This window comes from Colius striatus, chromosome 12 (genome assembly GCF_028858725.1).
Source record: "Colius striatus isolate bColStr4 chromosome 12, bColStr4.1.hap1, whole genome shotgun sequence".
Taxonomy (NCBI): Eukaryota; Metazoa; Chordata; class Aves; order Coliiformes; family Coliidae; genus Colius; species Colius striatus.
In genome coordinates, this window is record NC_084770.1 from 3906957 (window position 1) to 3922172 (window position 15216).

Genomic DNA, 15216 nt, shown 5'->3' on the forward strand with positions numbered 1-15216 from the left:
GGGCTGCGAGTTCACATCTTGCCAAAGAACCCAGAAGAGAATGAGCTCACTTCAAAGCTGTAACTGCAGACAAAGAGTTCTTAAGATTTCACATCAAGTCAGTCACAAGACACAACAAATCCAGGAAGCAATGCTTCATCAGTAGTTCTCTGAAGTGACTTCTTCTAAGGAACAGAAATGAAGTAAATATACTCTACATATGTTAAGGAAGCACCATCACAAATTCAGATTGTGCAGATGATTTTGTATTTCCCAGGTGAGGTGACAAATTAAGTTGCATACAGCTTTTGAGCATTTACAAAAAGACAAAACAACTTCCTTTTAAATAAATGTTTTCTCAAAAACACTCAACACATTTTTTTAAACAACAGCAATGAATTTCATCTGCCTTAAACATACGCCTGTGCTAGAGCCCATCTGTCAGCAGAGAGTGATTGCACAGACAAATGAAGACAGTAATATCATAGAAACGAGTCGCCTGAGCTCTAAGCAACAAAATTGCTTTCCCTTATGCACATAAAATCTTTCTCATTTTACAAAACAGTATTTCCATTTGTGTTTGCTATTAATTTAAGAAATAGGGCACTTGGCACTGCCAAGGGCTTTAAGGAGTTAAAGTGTGACTCCTCCTGAAGACACAGGAGATACCTTAGTGAGAGCCCAGGATGGGTGTCTCAGTGCTGAAGGCTACATGGAACGTCATTTTCATCATGGATCTTTCACTGTCCTAGAAATGAATGAAGAAAAAAGGCTGCCTCTTCAAACAAATACTGTTCTGTAGAGAAAGAGTAGTCCAGATTGTTTCCAGTGTAGAACCAGATAGGGTTCTCACCTAGGAAAAGCTATAGTGAAAGAAGTTGTCTTCCACAAAATTAACTTCACACTTTCGTTCCCACTGCTAAGCAGTCTTCCACAGAGAATTTTCTTTCAAGCAGTATTTTATAACTACTAAATAGTTATCAAATATTTTACAGTTTAATGCAATGGTGGGGAAGGGAAAAAAAAATTAGGCTATGTGGAAGGAAATCATACCAGAATGAAAGTTTTGATCGTAGTAAAAAGATATTAATACTCAATCTCTAGGTATACTGTCACTGCAATAAAGTAACTACCATCAACATTTTGGAAGACTTGCAAATGCTTTATAAAAATGAGCGTGCTTTAATTACTCTTTGCACACACCAAAAAAACCCCACATGTGATATTAAGAATCTTCAAGACATCATGTAAATTTGCCAGTCACTGATTCTCCCGTAACACAGGCAGGTCCCGGCTTTGCCCTAGAGGAAAATATATTCAGTCTAAATTTGGATCAGCAACACTACGCACAAAGAGAATGCACATCAGTAAACACAGGCTGAGCTCCATCAACAGGCGTAATACACATTAAAAAATTGCTCAGAGTTTTTCATTTGGGAAAAACAAGAGAAATGCTAGATTGCATTGGGATATCAGGTGACCCCGATTTGCAGTTAAATAAAGAATATAAGCAGTGTTTAGAAATACCTTTAAAAGTAAGGGACTACCTCCAGGAAAAAAAAAGTTAAATCAATCATTTTGCCATTAAGTTATAAAACCATAACACCCTCAATATGGCCTGCATTCCCAAAAACACACTAGGAAAATAAGTCTTCTCTTTTTTTTCAAATTTATCAGAGCTAGACTTCTTTTTATTACCACACAGCATAAGCAGGATAGAATTGATTCTGTTAATATATATATATAAACATCCTTCCAGAATAATCTGACATCTAAAGAAGGTATTCACATGAACATAAATGCAAATTTGCATTTATCAAGCAAGCTATGGTTTGCTACTGCAAAAGACTTAGAAGATGTGCACCACACCACTCTGTTGAATGCAAAACCATGTCAGATACTGCGCAAACAGCACAAATTGTTTCAGTACAAGAAAGCAAGCCCTTTAGTTAACAGGTTAAGAAATAGTATCTAATGATAGTAGAAATAAGGGAGGTTTTAAGTTCCAACCATTCTTTCAAAAGACAAACTGACAGGTACTTGTCCTGGAAGCATTGTGTAGAAATTGCTCCTAGAATCATGGGATCAAGAGCAGTTGTGCAGTTTTACATTTATCATTAACTGTTACCATTTTCTTTTAAGATGGGTCAAAAATAAAGCCAAAGAAGAAACAAATTTATGAAGAGCAGAAGGTAAATGGAATGTTGACATCCAGAAGTTTATTAATGCTTCTAACTACCTGAAGAATCTCTCAGGAACAGCTATCTTCCTCCATAGCAAGGGAGAGAATGAAAACCAGGTATTTTCAATTTTCCTGCACATCATCATCACACTACAGATTGATTTATAGCAAAAGGCTTTCTGTTCCAATCCTGATCTTTCCAGTATGTGTCTCCACCCCTCCCCCTGCTCCTTTCCCTGTACATCCTATTGTCAGCTTCTTTTTAATACCAGGAAAACACACGTGGCTTGCTTAGTCATCCAGCCTTCCTGACAGACTTAAATCTGCTCATGTTAGGATTCAACTATTCACAAACAGCTGAAACATCCCCAAAATAATTAGTTAGGCAAGGCTTAGGTTTATAAAAGCTAATGGGTTTCATTAGTCATTGAGACACAATGTGTAAAGATCTTATTCGTGTGTCCCTGTTGGCTTTTCCCTTAAGAACTGAGGCTTTGACTCTTCCTCACTTTTAGAGCCCTTTTCCAGGTGAGTCTTCTTGGCCTCGCTTATTGCAACGGATCACCAGCAGATGCTGCTCCTGTTTTCTCCACGGGCACTAGCTCTCCTGGATCCTTGAAAGACCACATTTCTGAAGTATAAAAACTAGCTACAAATATTAACCAGACCCCACAGGTGGGATTCACCTGACTAAATTTAGGTTCTAAGACACAGATGAGCTCATCACTGGGATAAACCTAAGGCCATCAAATACTCATTTTTGCAATAGACATAAAAGTGAGCATTGTCCAAAATTAGAAGAGAAATAAGAGGAAGGAATACATCTTAGATGTTTCCAGAATCCATACGCTGACTTAGTGTTCCCCTCATAATGACCACAGAAAAAGAGGAAGAAACCAAAGTGCATGAGGAGCACAAAAGACACTAGTATTTCTCCCATTCTGTCTTAGCCTTTTAAGACATTTACCTCCAGCTCCACAGCTGAGGCTCAAGGCTAGTTCAGTCCACCTGCTGGAAAGAAAAAGATCATGGAAGCACATTCAATCTAGACTCACCACTAATTATCAAAACATGTCATCACTTCCAATGTACCAGTGGAACCAGGGACATATTCCTGTTCATAAGGCAGGCCAGAACCAGACTGAAAGACCTATAATTCCAAAATAAACCATTTGCTGGACCAGGTCAGCAGCTTGAAAACGAGATACATGGCACAGTGCTATAGGTTACAATTTCCAGAAGTCAATCCTTTTTGCACTGCAGTAGATTCTAGTGGGTGAATTCCCCAATATCATCAGGGTCCATAGGATACACAGAAATTTGTTCCATCTGAGGCTACTTTTGTGTACTCCAAAAAAAATATAGGATACTATAACATAACCACCATCCTTAATGGAGTGGTGGTTCAGCCCTGGCTGGGTAACATGCGCCCACCAAGTCATTCTATCACTCCTCTCCTAAACGGCACAGGGGAGAAAGAAATACAACAAAGAGCTCATAAGTCAAAGACAGGGAGATCACTCAGCAATTACTGTTATATGCAAAAGAGATTCAACTTGGGGAGACATGGTTTGATTTCTTAATGAACAATCAGAACAGAGTAGGGAAGTGAGAAATAAAAACAATCTTAAAAACACCTCCCCCCACCCTTTCTTCTTCCAGGGACGCTCCCTCCTCCCTCTCAGCGGTGCAGGGGATGGGGAATGGGGGTTATGGTCAGTTCATTACAGATGGACTTTGCTGCTGCTTCCTTTCATGGGGAGACCTCCTCACACCTCCCCCTGCTACAGTGTGGGGTCCCTCCTCATGGAAGACAGTCTTCCTTAAACTTCCCCAACATGGGTCCTTCCCACCAGGTGCAGCTCTTCACACACTGCCCCAGTATGGGTCTCATCCATGGGGAAAACAGTCCTTCAGGAATGCACAGCTCCAGCATGGGTTCCCCATGGGATCACAAGTCCTGACTGTAAACCTGCTCTGGCATGGGCTCCTCTCTCCCCATAGACTCCCAAGTCCTGCCAGGAACTTGCTCCAGTGTGGGCTTCCCACAAGGTCACAGTCTCCTTCAGGCATCCACCTACTATGGCATGGGGTCCTCCATGGGCTGAAAGTGGATCTCTGCTCCACTGTGGCCTCCATGGACTGCAGGGGGACAGCTGCATCACCATGGGCAGTGACCACAGGTCACGGGGGAATTTATCTTCCAGTGCCTGGGCACCTCCTTCTCCACTGACCTTGGTGTCTGTGGAGATGTTCTCATTCCCTTTTGCTGCTGCTACCATTTAGCAACCGTGCTGCAACTTCTTCCCCTTCTCAAATACGTTATTTACAGGGTCATCATCTCCATCACAAATTGTCTCAGTCTTGGTCAGTGGTAACTCCATCTCAGACTCAACTAGCAACAGCCCTGTCAGCTACAGGGGGATCTAACAGCTTTTTTTCTGCTTTAAAGAAGTCACCTCTGTTTGTAGCCCCCGCTACCAAAACCTGCTCCCATGAAATCACTACAACTGGAAAGGGAGAAGACATCACCAAGAAAAGCAAGTAGAAAAAGATGGACAGGAACCCTGTGCTGCCACCTAACTTCCCTAACAACCTACTCCTCTTCCCTACCTAATGACACACACTGAAGATACAGCCTTTGGGTAGGAACAGGGATGTACCAGGTATGTTTGGTAAGAACAACAGTTGTACAATCAGGAAATTTAATTGTACTCCAAAGTGTTCCCTGAGAGCAATTCCATTGCTTGGGAACCACTGCCTTAAAATGATCAGAAGAATACAAGAGCAGCCACTTGAGTGGTGAGTGTAGGAAGAGACATATTTGGTGAACTGCAACTGCTGCAGACAACACAGACATCCAAGAGCAGCGATAAAACACACCTTAAGATGCTATAATCAGAACATGGAGCATTGCACTCTGAATAAAGAATCCCACATATAAAATCTCTGTCACTGCTTTGGCCAGGCTCTACCACAGATACACTAGCTACCTAGCATCAGAGGATGGCATTAGGAGCTAACTTTGCACTACAAAGCACAGCTCCAAAGCACAGTAAAAGGCAACAGGAAAAGAGGGTTTGCTTTTCTCTATGGACAAAGGATTCATAGTGATCTAAGCAGGGGACAACTTTTAATACTAATAAAAAACAAGGTAGTCAGTCTCCATTCGATTGCACCATGCAGAAATCACTATGATTCATTACTTCTGCCTAGATCCAATTGCAGAGAGGAAACTCCTCCCACTCCTGTGTGTGTCTCTCATACTAAGCATATACCGTCTCACGCCTATGAAAGACACAGGAGAAACCAAGGCTGCCTGCTTTATACAGACAAAACATTGAAGGAATTAATTCCTAAGGCACTGAGAAAACACTACATGGAAGAACTTCCAAGACACAAATTCTGCTTATTTAAGCTAAGCTGCTTAATCAAGTTAATTGAAGGAATTAAGAAAGCACCTGGATAAGAACACCCTCATCAACCAGTCTCTAGCCATTCCTGATGCTGTGTTACTTTTTCTGGGCACAAGTTCCCACCATGGCACAGCACAATCATCAGCTGTTATGCTGACTACCATTACTTTTGCTAAGTAAAGGTACTAAGTTTATACCTACTTTTGTTATTTGTTTACAAGCTAGTCACACACTGGATATGAAGCAGATATGCAATGTTTTGTGTTAACAAGAGAAGTGTAGCTGAACACTAGAGCTACACCTTTAAAATAAGCAATGGAAGCAATAATTCTCTTAATAAACAATTGTTTACTGAACTTTTGTTTGGTAATATGAACAGGACAGCAGCTTAGACTTTTTAAAAGTACAACTGATTAATACACAGTGAGGGAACAGGTAAGAACCCATGCAAATGACAGGTCTGAAGTATCAGTCCCATAAAGATAAAATTCAATTAAAATGTCATTCTAGGAAAACACTGAGAACAAAGTTTTGACTCTCACAAAATGATGATTTTTCTTCTCTGCTACTAAGGCAGAGTGATTAAAATGAAAGACAATCCCCTTTATTTCAAAAGCTGATTATTAGATGTAATAAAAATTTCTTCTTGTATCATTAGAGACTGAAATGCAAGAATTGAATTCTACCAAGATCATCAACCCACACATCTTTGCTGTAATACAGTAAATGTTCGATTTTTTTCCTAACAAAAATATTTACACAATAGACTATCAGGCTCAGCTTTGATTTCAGCATACCACATTTCTCACCACTTAGGAAACCAAATACAGAACAGCTGTGGAAGCAAAACCCACCACATGCAAATATTCAGATCAAACCAAGTACACACCAAAAATCCCCTGTGAAGACCACTTCAGTGGGAACTCTGATGAAAATCAAGCCTTGGTGTAAGGGTATCCAGAGGAAGCATCCCATACATTTTTCACAATGGGTCTAAAGAGGTGTTTGCTCTGCATAGTTTAGATGCCTACATGAGTTAAGTGCCCAAGTTGTCTATACTGTCAGCAGTGCCCCAGAGGAACTGAGTTTCTTGCTATACACACTACTATGTTTCCTGAATTGCTAATTCAGACATCTAAATTTAGATGCCAGATTTAGGCAGTGGTTTATCTCAATCTTTCCAATAGCCAAAATGAGAAGAAAAACACTTCTACATTAACTATCTTCATCCATTTACAGGAGCAAACAGGATGTCAGGCCTCCACACTCTGGAATTGTGTTACATCAACAATCAACCAATCTGTGGCAGCAACATTTAGCTACAAGGAAAGGGAAATAACCTCCCCTCATCTCCCAAGTAATTGTACACCAGCCAGTATTTGCTATCAAGTCACATTTCTGCCAAACCTTCAGCATAGCTCCCCCAGGTTCCAAACTATTTTATCACAGGGAAAACAAAATCTAAAACTAAAGGGAGTAAAGGGAGAGTGTTGCCTTCTGTATTACTTAAGACCACCTTCTCCACTGTCCTCTATTAGCAGGATGTGGATGGAGTACAGCAGTACAGGCTGGCTTATCAGTTGCACTCACATCCCTGAAGTGTTGCTACATTTCAGCTTGAATTTCCCTTTGGTCTCTTTTCCAGCAATGAAACTGTGATGGACTGCCACATATGGATTTTTTTTCTTCTCTTGCACTAGCATTCAACATCATTAGAAAGAGGTGTACATAAGTAAAAATAAGCTGCTAACTCTTGTTACATGGTCTAACAGTAGAAAATGAAAACCAATTACAGAAGTTTTAAGTGGCTCACTAGGAAAAAAAATAAAGTAACCAAAAAGACCACTTCCAAGACAGCAGCTTCAGGCACTTTCACCCATCCCAATGCAGCTTATTGAGGGAAGGTATGCTACCACATCAGTTCTAACTCCCTACAGGACTTTGAGCATCATAGGAGTATGTTGCAGCAATAATTTCATCTGTGCATCCTATGAATTCTATTTTCACTTCTCTGTTTCTTTTTTTTTTTTAACTCCTGACAGATACTTCAGCTTATTCATAGAATCATAGAATGGTAGGGTTGGAAGGGACCTTTAGAGATCATCTAGTCCAACCCCCCTGCAGAAGATAAATTAATCGCCTTTTCTCCAGGTGCACCTCCAAATACTTGTGCTATTGAATGTTCCTCTCCTCCCTTCTCCTGTTATATACTTGCTTCACTATTCAGCTACTCTAAGTCATTGTGCAGGCGAGATTCCTTACCTTTTCTCCACCCACATCTTTTGCTTCAAATACTCTTAATATGAATGCTAGGAAACCTGAGAACAATCAGTACATATTCCATGTACAAACAAGCTCATGCTTGTTTGATATATCTTGTAATATTTAAACCTCAAAAGATAAGATACATGTTGTAACAAATCCTTCCCTAGCACATTCTCGCATCTTTGGTATATCATCATCACACTTAATAACACTGACTAAACCTCAGTCTAAACAAACCATCAAAGAACTATGTGTGAAACTTTCTAGACTACTGGAAACAGCTAAATCAGCACTGACCAAAGTACAAAGGAACTTCTTCACTGTACATCTGTATCATTTCGAATAATCAGCAGCCTCAATGTCTTATTTGCCTTTGAATACAAAAGATGACAGAAAACACACTCTTTTTATCTTACAACATCAAAACCAAAGGACTAGGTAAACATTTAGTGAATGATCAGTACACTCTGAATTAGAAGTGACAATATCACAGTATCACCTAGATGTTAACAGCATCAGAGACTAACAATACCCAAATCCAATGACACAGCCAATTGCCAGCACAAACAAGGTGTAACACTAATATGTAGCAGTGCAGTCCAAATGAGGTCAAAGTGGCAGCATTTGCCATCTTTTATACACTTTAATAGGTCATAATTTCAGTTCAAAAAACTTCAATCACCTCTGAAATGCTTGACAACAGTTTCCAATGACAACAAGGAAAATAGTATTTTGGCTTCTTTATACTGCATCATCATTTATGCAAGATGCACCTAAACCTCCTTGCAGGGTCATATGTTCAAAATAATCACCTAGCTGCTGTGCCTCACAACCAAAGAGCTCAATAAAGCGTGAGATGAAGCTATCAAAGCACAGAATTTATCAATAGTCTCAGGTTTAACATGTGGACTGCTGCTGCTTCCATAATAATGTCTCTGTCCAAGTGAATGAGCTGAACTGCCAAATTAGTCCCTGGGCCTTGAAAAATGTTTAATCACATGCTACTATCAAACACTGTGATCCTCAGTTTAAGTCCAAGTAGACTAGTGACAAACTATGGGCAATAGACAGTCAATTTCCCAGGCAAATATATTACACAACCTTAAAAAAAAAAATCTATAAGTACATCTTTTCATAGGTTAAATAAGGACAAACTCTTAAGCAAATAAATTGAATAGTTAAACTTTAATTTTTTTCTAACCTCAACCAAGTGTCTCAGTCAGAAAAGTAAATAATACAACACAAACAATGCAACAGATACCAGGTTTCAATCTTAACTCTTAAATCCCCAGATCATCTACACTTAACTTTGAGATAATTCTTAACTTTAGCCAAGAACTCACGTAAATGAAGTCAATTACATGATACACTACTAAATTGTACGTAGTGACATCATTGAGCAAGGAATACTTTAATATTTCAAGTTTAAAGCAACCATTCACTTCAAAACACTACAACAATTCTGCTGTCAAAAGCTCATGACAGCCTTTGACAAGAAACATAGTAGAGCTTATTTTGGAAATGGAGTAAAAAATATTACATTCAGAAAACAAAGTTTCAAAAGCATCAGTACTGGCCAACAGACTATTCTGCATGTCCAAGCTATGCTTAAATTAGCTTAATTGTTCAAGGTTTCTTGAACTAATTTAAAAAATACTTTAAGCTCCAAATTCAGAATGCCTTATACCTAATGCTTAATCCTGCTACTTCCTTGGCTAAACATAGATTTGACTGTCACAGCATTTTATATCTGTGAAGTAACAGTCACCTTTGACAATATTGTGCATTTATTGTTTAATTTTGTGTGGCTTCTATCACAAATAGTTGCTTTAACTAAGAAATAAAGATTTTAAGGAATTATCAGTGTTCAAAAACAACAGCCAACTTTCTTCCAAGCCATTTTTGTCCTTCCCTAATAAAACTATTTTTCAGAACACTCTTCAAGAAAAACAAACAAACAAACAAACCAGAAAAACCAAACACATGGATCGGGAGTATGCCTACACTCACCACTTAGGGATTGCTATGGTCAGCCCATTCTCAGCATGAAATATACCAGAGGTATACCCAATGGGAAAAAAGTGTCCTTCTACTAAAGACAACATTCATTCATTCATTCATTGAAGAAGATAGGGGAGCAGCTAAAATTAAATGACAACTGAGAACCTTTCAGCAGTTTTGAGAAGTCCCACCTTTTTCAGTTCTTACTGTAGCCCTTATTGAAGCCTTAAGACAGAGGAGTTGCAGGCTGTCTATCTAGCCCACTAGCAGGAAGCTTCAGCAGCTACCCCAACCGAGGGGAGGTTTGGGCAGACAGAGCTACTGCAGTTCAGACCCTGGTTAGGTCCCAAGGCACAGACTTACTTCTGCAGGAAAGAAATTCTCATTCTTCTGACAAGACAGTGTAAACATTGGCAATCTTTTCTTTCTCTGAAAATCCCTTTGCGAGCTCTTCTTTGGGAATTGTTAACATAGAAAGCAACAAGTCAGTTTAACAGAAGACAAGGACATGCCAGACGTCGGCAACAGGGTAAAATGAGAAAAGCAGTATTAAAACAAGCTTTTGGAAATGCATATATTTAAATCAAGAAAGGGAGCTCAACAAAAGAGTCTGCTGTACAGCTCTGAAAGAATTAGTTTGCAGTCACTTCATAGATGGATTTCACACACTGCTGTGCTTTGCCTCATGCTGCACACCAAAGCTTACTTGTCACTTCAGCCTCTGACAAATCCTCAAAGATAAAGTTGCCAAGTCACCCACGCTCCGCAGTGCAACACAATAAAACTTGTCATCTGACACCATGAGCAGTCATGAGCAGGATTACTATATGATGTTCAACCCAAATATACATAAAATAAGCAGACAGAGGCAAAAAGTTATACAAAACACTGCTCAGTGTTGGTCTAAGTTCAAGGGACTTCGGTACAAACAGATTTAGGTCACAGGTGAGCATCCATATTTAGCCTAGGCACTTCACCTCTTATCGTGGAAGAAAACAGATATAAAAACTATCCTTCATGTGTTTTTTTGCTATGGCCAAAACAGAGTAAGTTACATGAAATTTCTACATTTTCATTCCTACACAAATTAGGAGCTGCACTACATTGGACTCTGAGGCAAACATAACATTCATTTTTTTAAAAATACCCCCCAAAAAATACAAATACACATACATGTAAATTTAAAGTAGGCTAGTACCTCTCACTGCTCCGTTTTTTGGAAGAAAGGCAGTCAAAGGAAGGAAAGTAGCGAGCTCCACCAACCACTCCTGATGGGCAAGCCTAGCCTTTAGTGGAGCAGACGTAGCTGAAATATAGCCACTAGGTTTTAATCAAATATTGCCAGTCAAATTGCAATTCCAGTTCTTAGCCTGAAATTGTGATACTTCAAGAGCACTCCTCCTTCTTATGCAGCACTGCTCCCAAAACATAATCCACGTTTTCTTCCTCTCCTCTTTGATGCATTTTTCCACTGCCACCAAGGCTACTGAAGCACACTGTTTCCTTTAAGCTTTGCTTTAAAAGGAAATCTCTTCAGGGCAAGGATTTTTCCTTGATAGGTTGTGAATACCACCCATTATGCTGTGGGCTTTCCAAACACATAAAAACAACCCCAAACCAAATTTTATCACCATATAGTCTAAAGGCATGTTGTCTGTGAAGCTGTACAAGCAGCTGAGGCAAAGCAAAGCCATTTCCTGACATCATACTGGACATCATCTGAGATTCAAGACAGCACTCACGATTTCATGTATTTTTATGCAGGACAATGCACAGGTCAAGCACACAGCTGTCTTCAAGCCACAGTAACTTGGACAGCATAATAAAAATAACTTTCTCAAAGGACAATAATCAATTGTACATCAAAAACCTCTGAATTCAGCCCTCTTGGAGTGGCAGACTCCAAGAGGGTATTTGTATTTGCAGTGTATTTGTAGGATATGGTCTAGCAATCATATTAGTGATCTACATGCATCTTTTCAAAACAAAAAGCAAACAGGCAAAATGCCCCACAACCTGAGCATAGGCTAGTCAAAGAAGTCTGAAGACATAAACTACTCTTCCAGGAAGCATGTGATTCATTAACATCTTATCCTACAGCACAATGATACTCCAGTTAACAGAGTTCTTGGTGCCTAAATTGCATGTTACAAGGACAGCTTAAAGCCATCCCTGAAGGATGTGTGTGCTGCAGCGAGTGACACAGATTCACTTGTGTGTACACATGAGTACACAATCCCACAAAAAATACACATGGGTGAGGTAGCTATCTGGTCTGGCAAGTTTCAACCCACAGCACATGTTTATTTTCAAACAGTAAGTCCAACAACACTAACTTCCCGAATTATTAGCAAATATTGTAGCTATGCATAGTAACCCTACAGTGAGTTTTTAAAATATAAAGAAAAAAAAGGTTAACCATTCAGTGACCAGTCTTAAGCATTGCCTTCATCACAGAGTATGGATCTATACTGGCTTAATAAATACTCCAAAGTCCCCAGGACTCAAAGAAAAATTCTGGGGACAGCTCAGTATCTAACATTATGTTGCTAAACCACTTTAATGAAGTATTCCTAACAATTAATATCTTGAAAAAACATGCCATTATGCCTCAAATGCATAGGCAAAAAGAAGCTGACCTATACACAGAAGAGAGGCAAACAGTGATTGTGAAGGAAAACAATATAAAAATAGCTTGCTTGATCTTCTTTGGTACATGGAAAGTCCATTACAGAAGTTTACACAGCAGCAATGAAGCCTGACAAGTTAAAGAGCTGCTGCTTGGAGAGTCACAGGAGAGATGGCTCATCATTCAGAAATTTCTGTGCTACACGAACATGAGTAAAAGGTGACCGTGATTTGATCAAACTAAAAACCACAAGTTCTAGTTCTTTCAACAAGTAAGACACGAGATTTGTACTTCACTAGAGTTTGTTTATGCTTCCTTGTAAAAACCCACAACTCTGAAAAGCTCCTTGCAAAAAGGTGGCACTGCTTCATTACTCCCAAGCCTCAAAGCCTGTTGAGCAGGAAGCCTGGTGTTTCAAAGCTGTCTGAAGTGACATATGCAAAGACAAACAGAAGCCTAAGGAGCACATTGGTCAGGTGGTATCGGTGTGAACACGGGGTTCTCATAGTCTAACAGAACCAATATGTACTTCCAGAGCAACACCCACATAAGGGCCCCAGCAAGGCAATAGCTGAGGAGTTTTATCATCCTTATGATGCAGGGAAGCACCAGCCCTCCCTTCAGCCCTGACAGGGACACTGAGGCACACGACAGTCAGTCATCCAAGGACATCCAGAATCAGCAGCAAGACACTGAGGCACATTAGCTATCAAGAAAAAAAAAATCAGACTTCCATTACCAAAGTCTGTTATAAACTTCCGCTGGTTGTTGAGGGAACATATGGTATCTGGCATTGCTCTGTCAGTACCACCAAATAATCTCACGGCAATTTGATATTCACATCTTTGACAAGCTGCTTTAGTTACAGAAACGACATTAAAAATGTAGCATCCTTCGAGATATGCTGCACAAACCAGGCCAGTTTCAGCTACTAGCATCAAGAGTAACTCTTTGAGGCTGTTTTCTCACCCCCCCCGGAGAATAAGCTCTTTTGCAACGTGGAGATACTTTATCAGGGGTTGCTTCTGTCACCAAAGGCAAACAGAGCTCTGCAAAAATATCAGGTATGACTTAGGCACGGAAGGGCTGGAGCCAACATCAAGCCAGCAACTGAAAGAGTATATTTCTCTGTGTAAGACACTTTCGCCCTGCATCAGTGCACGCTCTAAATCCTAGACGCAAGCAAAGAAATAAAACCGATTTGCTGCCAGCATGGACGCTGCCACATCCACTTCCTTCGCTGGCATGAAGCCGAAGCCCTCTCTTCGGGGACGAACGGGACACCGAAGGCAGCAGCGTTCGACTCCCCAGCCCTTGGTCTTCCTGCAGGAACCGCTCCCTACCAGCGGCTGCAAATCCAACTGCCTGGCTGGGAGCTTTCACAAGTAACGTGAGGGCAAATTCAGTCAATACCTTTCTTTGTTGAAACCCAAGTCTCGCATACAAATTCAGGCTTGACTTCACAAAGGTTCAGCTTGCCTCTTATCCTCGCTGAGGCGATAGTTTAGTATTTCAGTTCTATCTAAACAGATGAACTGAGGTCTGGCTTTTACTGCCTGAGAAAACACGAAGTAACCACTGTAAAACATCGGCTTGCGGCAATCACTTAGGTAAGACCTTTTGCTTTTACCAGTACAAAGTCAAACAAACTCTGTTTATAAGAAACGTAAATCTGTAGGTAGCTACCCTATTTTAGAACTCATGAAATTAATTTGTATCGTAAAACATTTCATCGTAAGACAGAAAATGACTGAGAAGTGTATTTCTTTAAACATCAGCTCGACAACCAGCATTGCTTAAAAAAACCCTCACCTAACACAAAAATAATAAAAAACCCACCCGAACTCGTTTCTACACATTGTGCAGCAAAACACAAAATTCCCACGAACAGAACCACCCACTCCTCGCAAACTTACCATAAACCTCCCCCCAGAGCACCTCTATCGATCCGTTAGGCAAGCACACGGAGAATCCCGAGGCAGAGACGCGGATCACCAGTAAATAAACTCCAGTACCCCGCGTCGTCGTGACTCGCGCAAGTCTCCCCTTCGCGCAGCGCTCCCGGGAGAGCGGCTGCTCCCGGCCGCCGACTTCCAGCAACTGCGGCCGCGCCGGGGCGAGCCGCTGTCCCGAGGAGGCGGGGTGGGGGGAGAGCCGGAGGCGCCGCGGCCCGGCACCGATGCCGGCGCCGCCGCCCGGGGGCTGCGGGCGGCTCCGGCGCTCGGCGCGGCGCAGCCCCGCTCCGCTCGGCTGGGCTGAGCCGCCCGGGAGCCCCGCCCGGTGGCCGGTGACCCGGGGGCGGCGGCGAGGAGGCCTGCGGCGGCTACCGGGCTGTGTGCGCGCTGCCTGCCCCTGGGCCGTCCGCCACCGCCTCATGCGAGAGCCGCCGCGGCTGGGGAGCGCGGCGAACGCCGTGCCCCCTCGAGAAAGCCGATCCCGCTGATCTCATCACCGCGGGTTACTAATCCAATGACCGGGGAATTAACAACAGATGGCGACGCCCCTTCCCCCCACCCCGGCCCGGCCCCCGCGGCGGCAGAGCGCTCGGGCCGCCCCGCCGCTCACGCGTGGAACTCGCCCGCGGGCACCTACAAACTTTTAAGGCAAGACAGCACGCGGCGCCGTGGCCCTCCGTACCCGAGCCGAAGCCCTTCTGGCGAGAGGGAGCGGGTGAGGGGGCCGAGAGGCAGCTCAGCAGCTCCGGGAAAAGGTAGCGCCAAAAGCGGTCTTCCAGCCTGCCGCTC

At 41.8% G+C, this 15216-nt stretch overlaps 1 protein-coding gene across 1 annotated transcript in view; it reads right to left on the reverse strand.

The window, feature by feature from the left end:
* SPSB4 (splA/ryanodine receptor domain and SOCS box containing 4) overlaps window positions 1-14594 on the reverse strand; it is an 86005-nt gene extending 71411 nt beyond the window's left edge. The window contains exon 1 of the mRNA XM_062005864.1: window positions 14389-14594. The gene's annotated coding sequence lies outside the window, so the exon portion shown is untranslated. The remainder of the gene's footprint in view (window positions 1-14388) is intronic.
* Window positions 14595-15216: the final 622 nt, after the last annotated feature.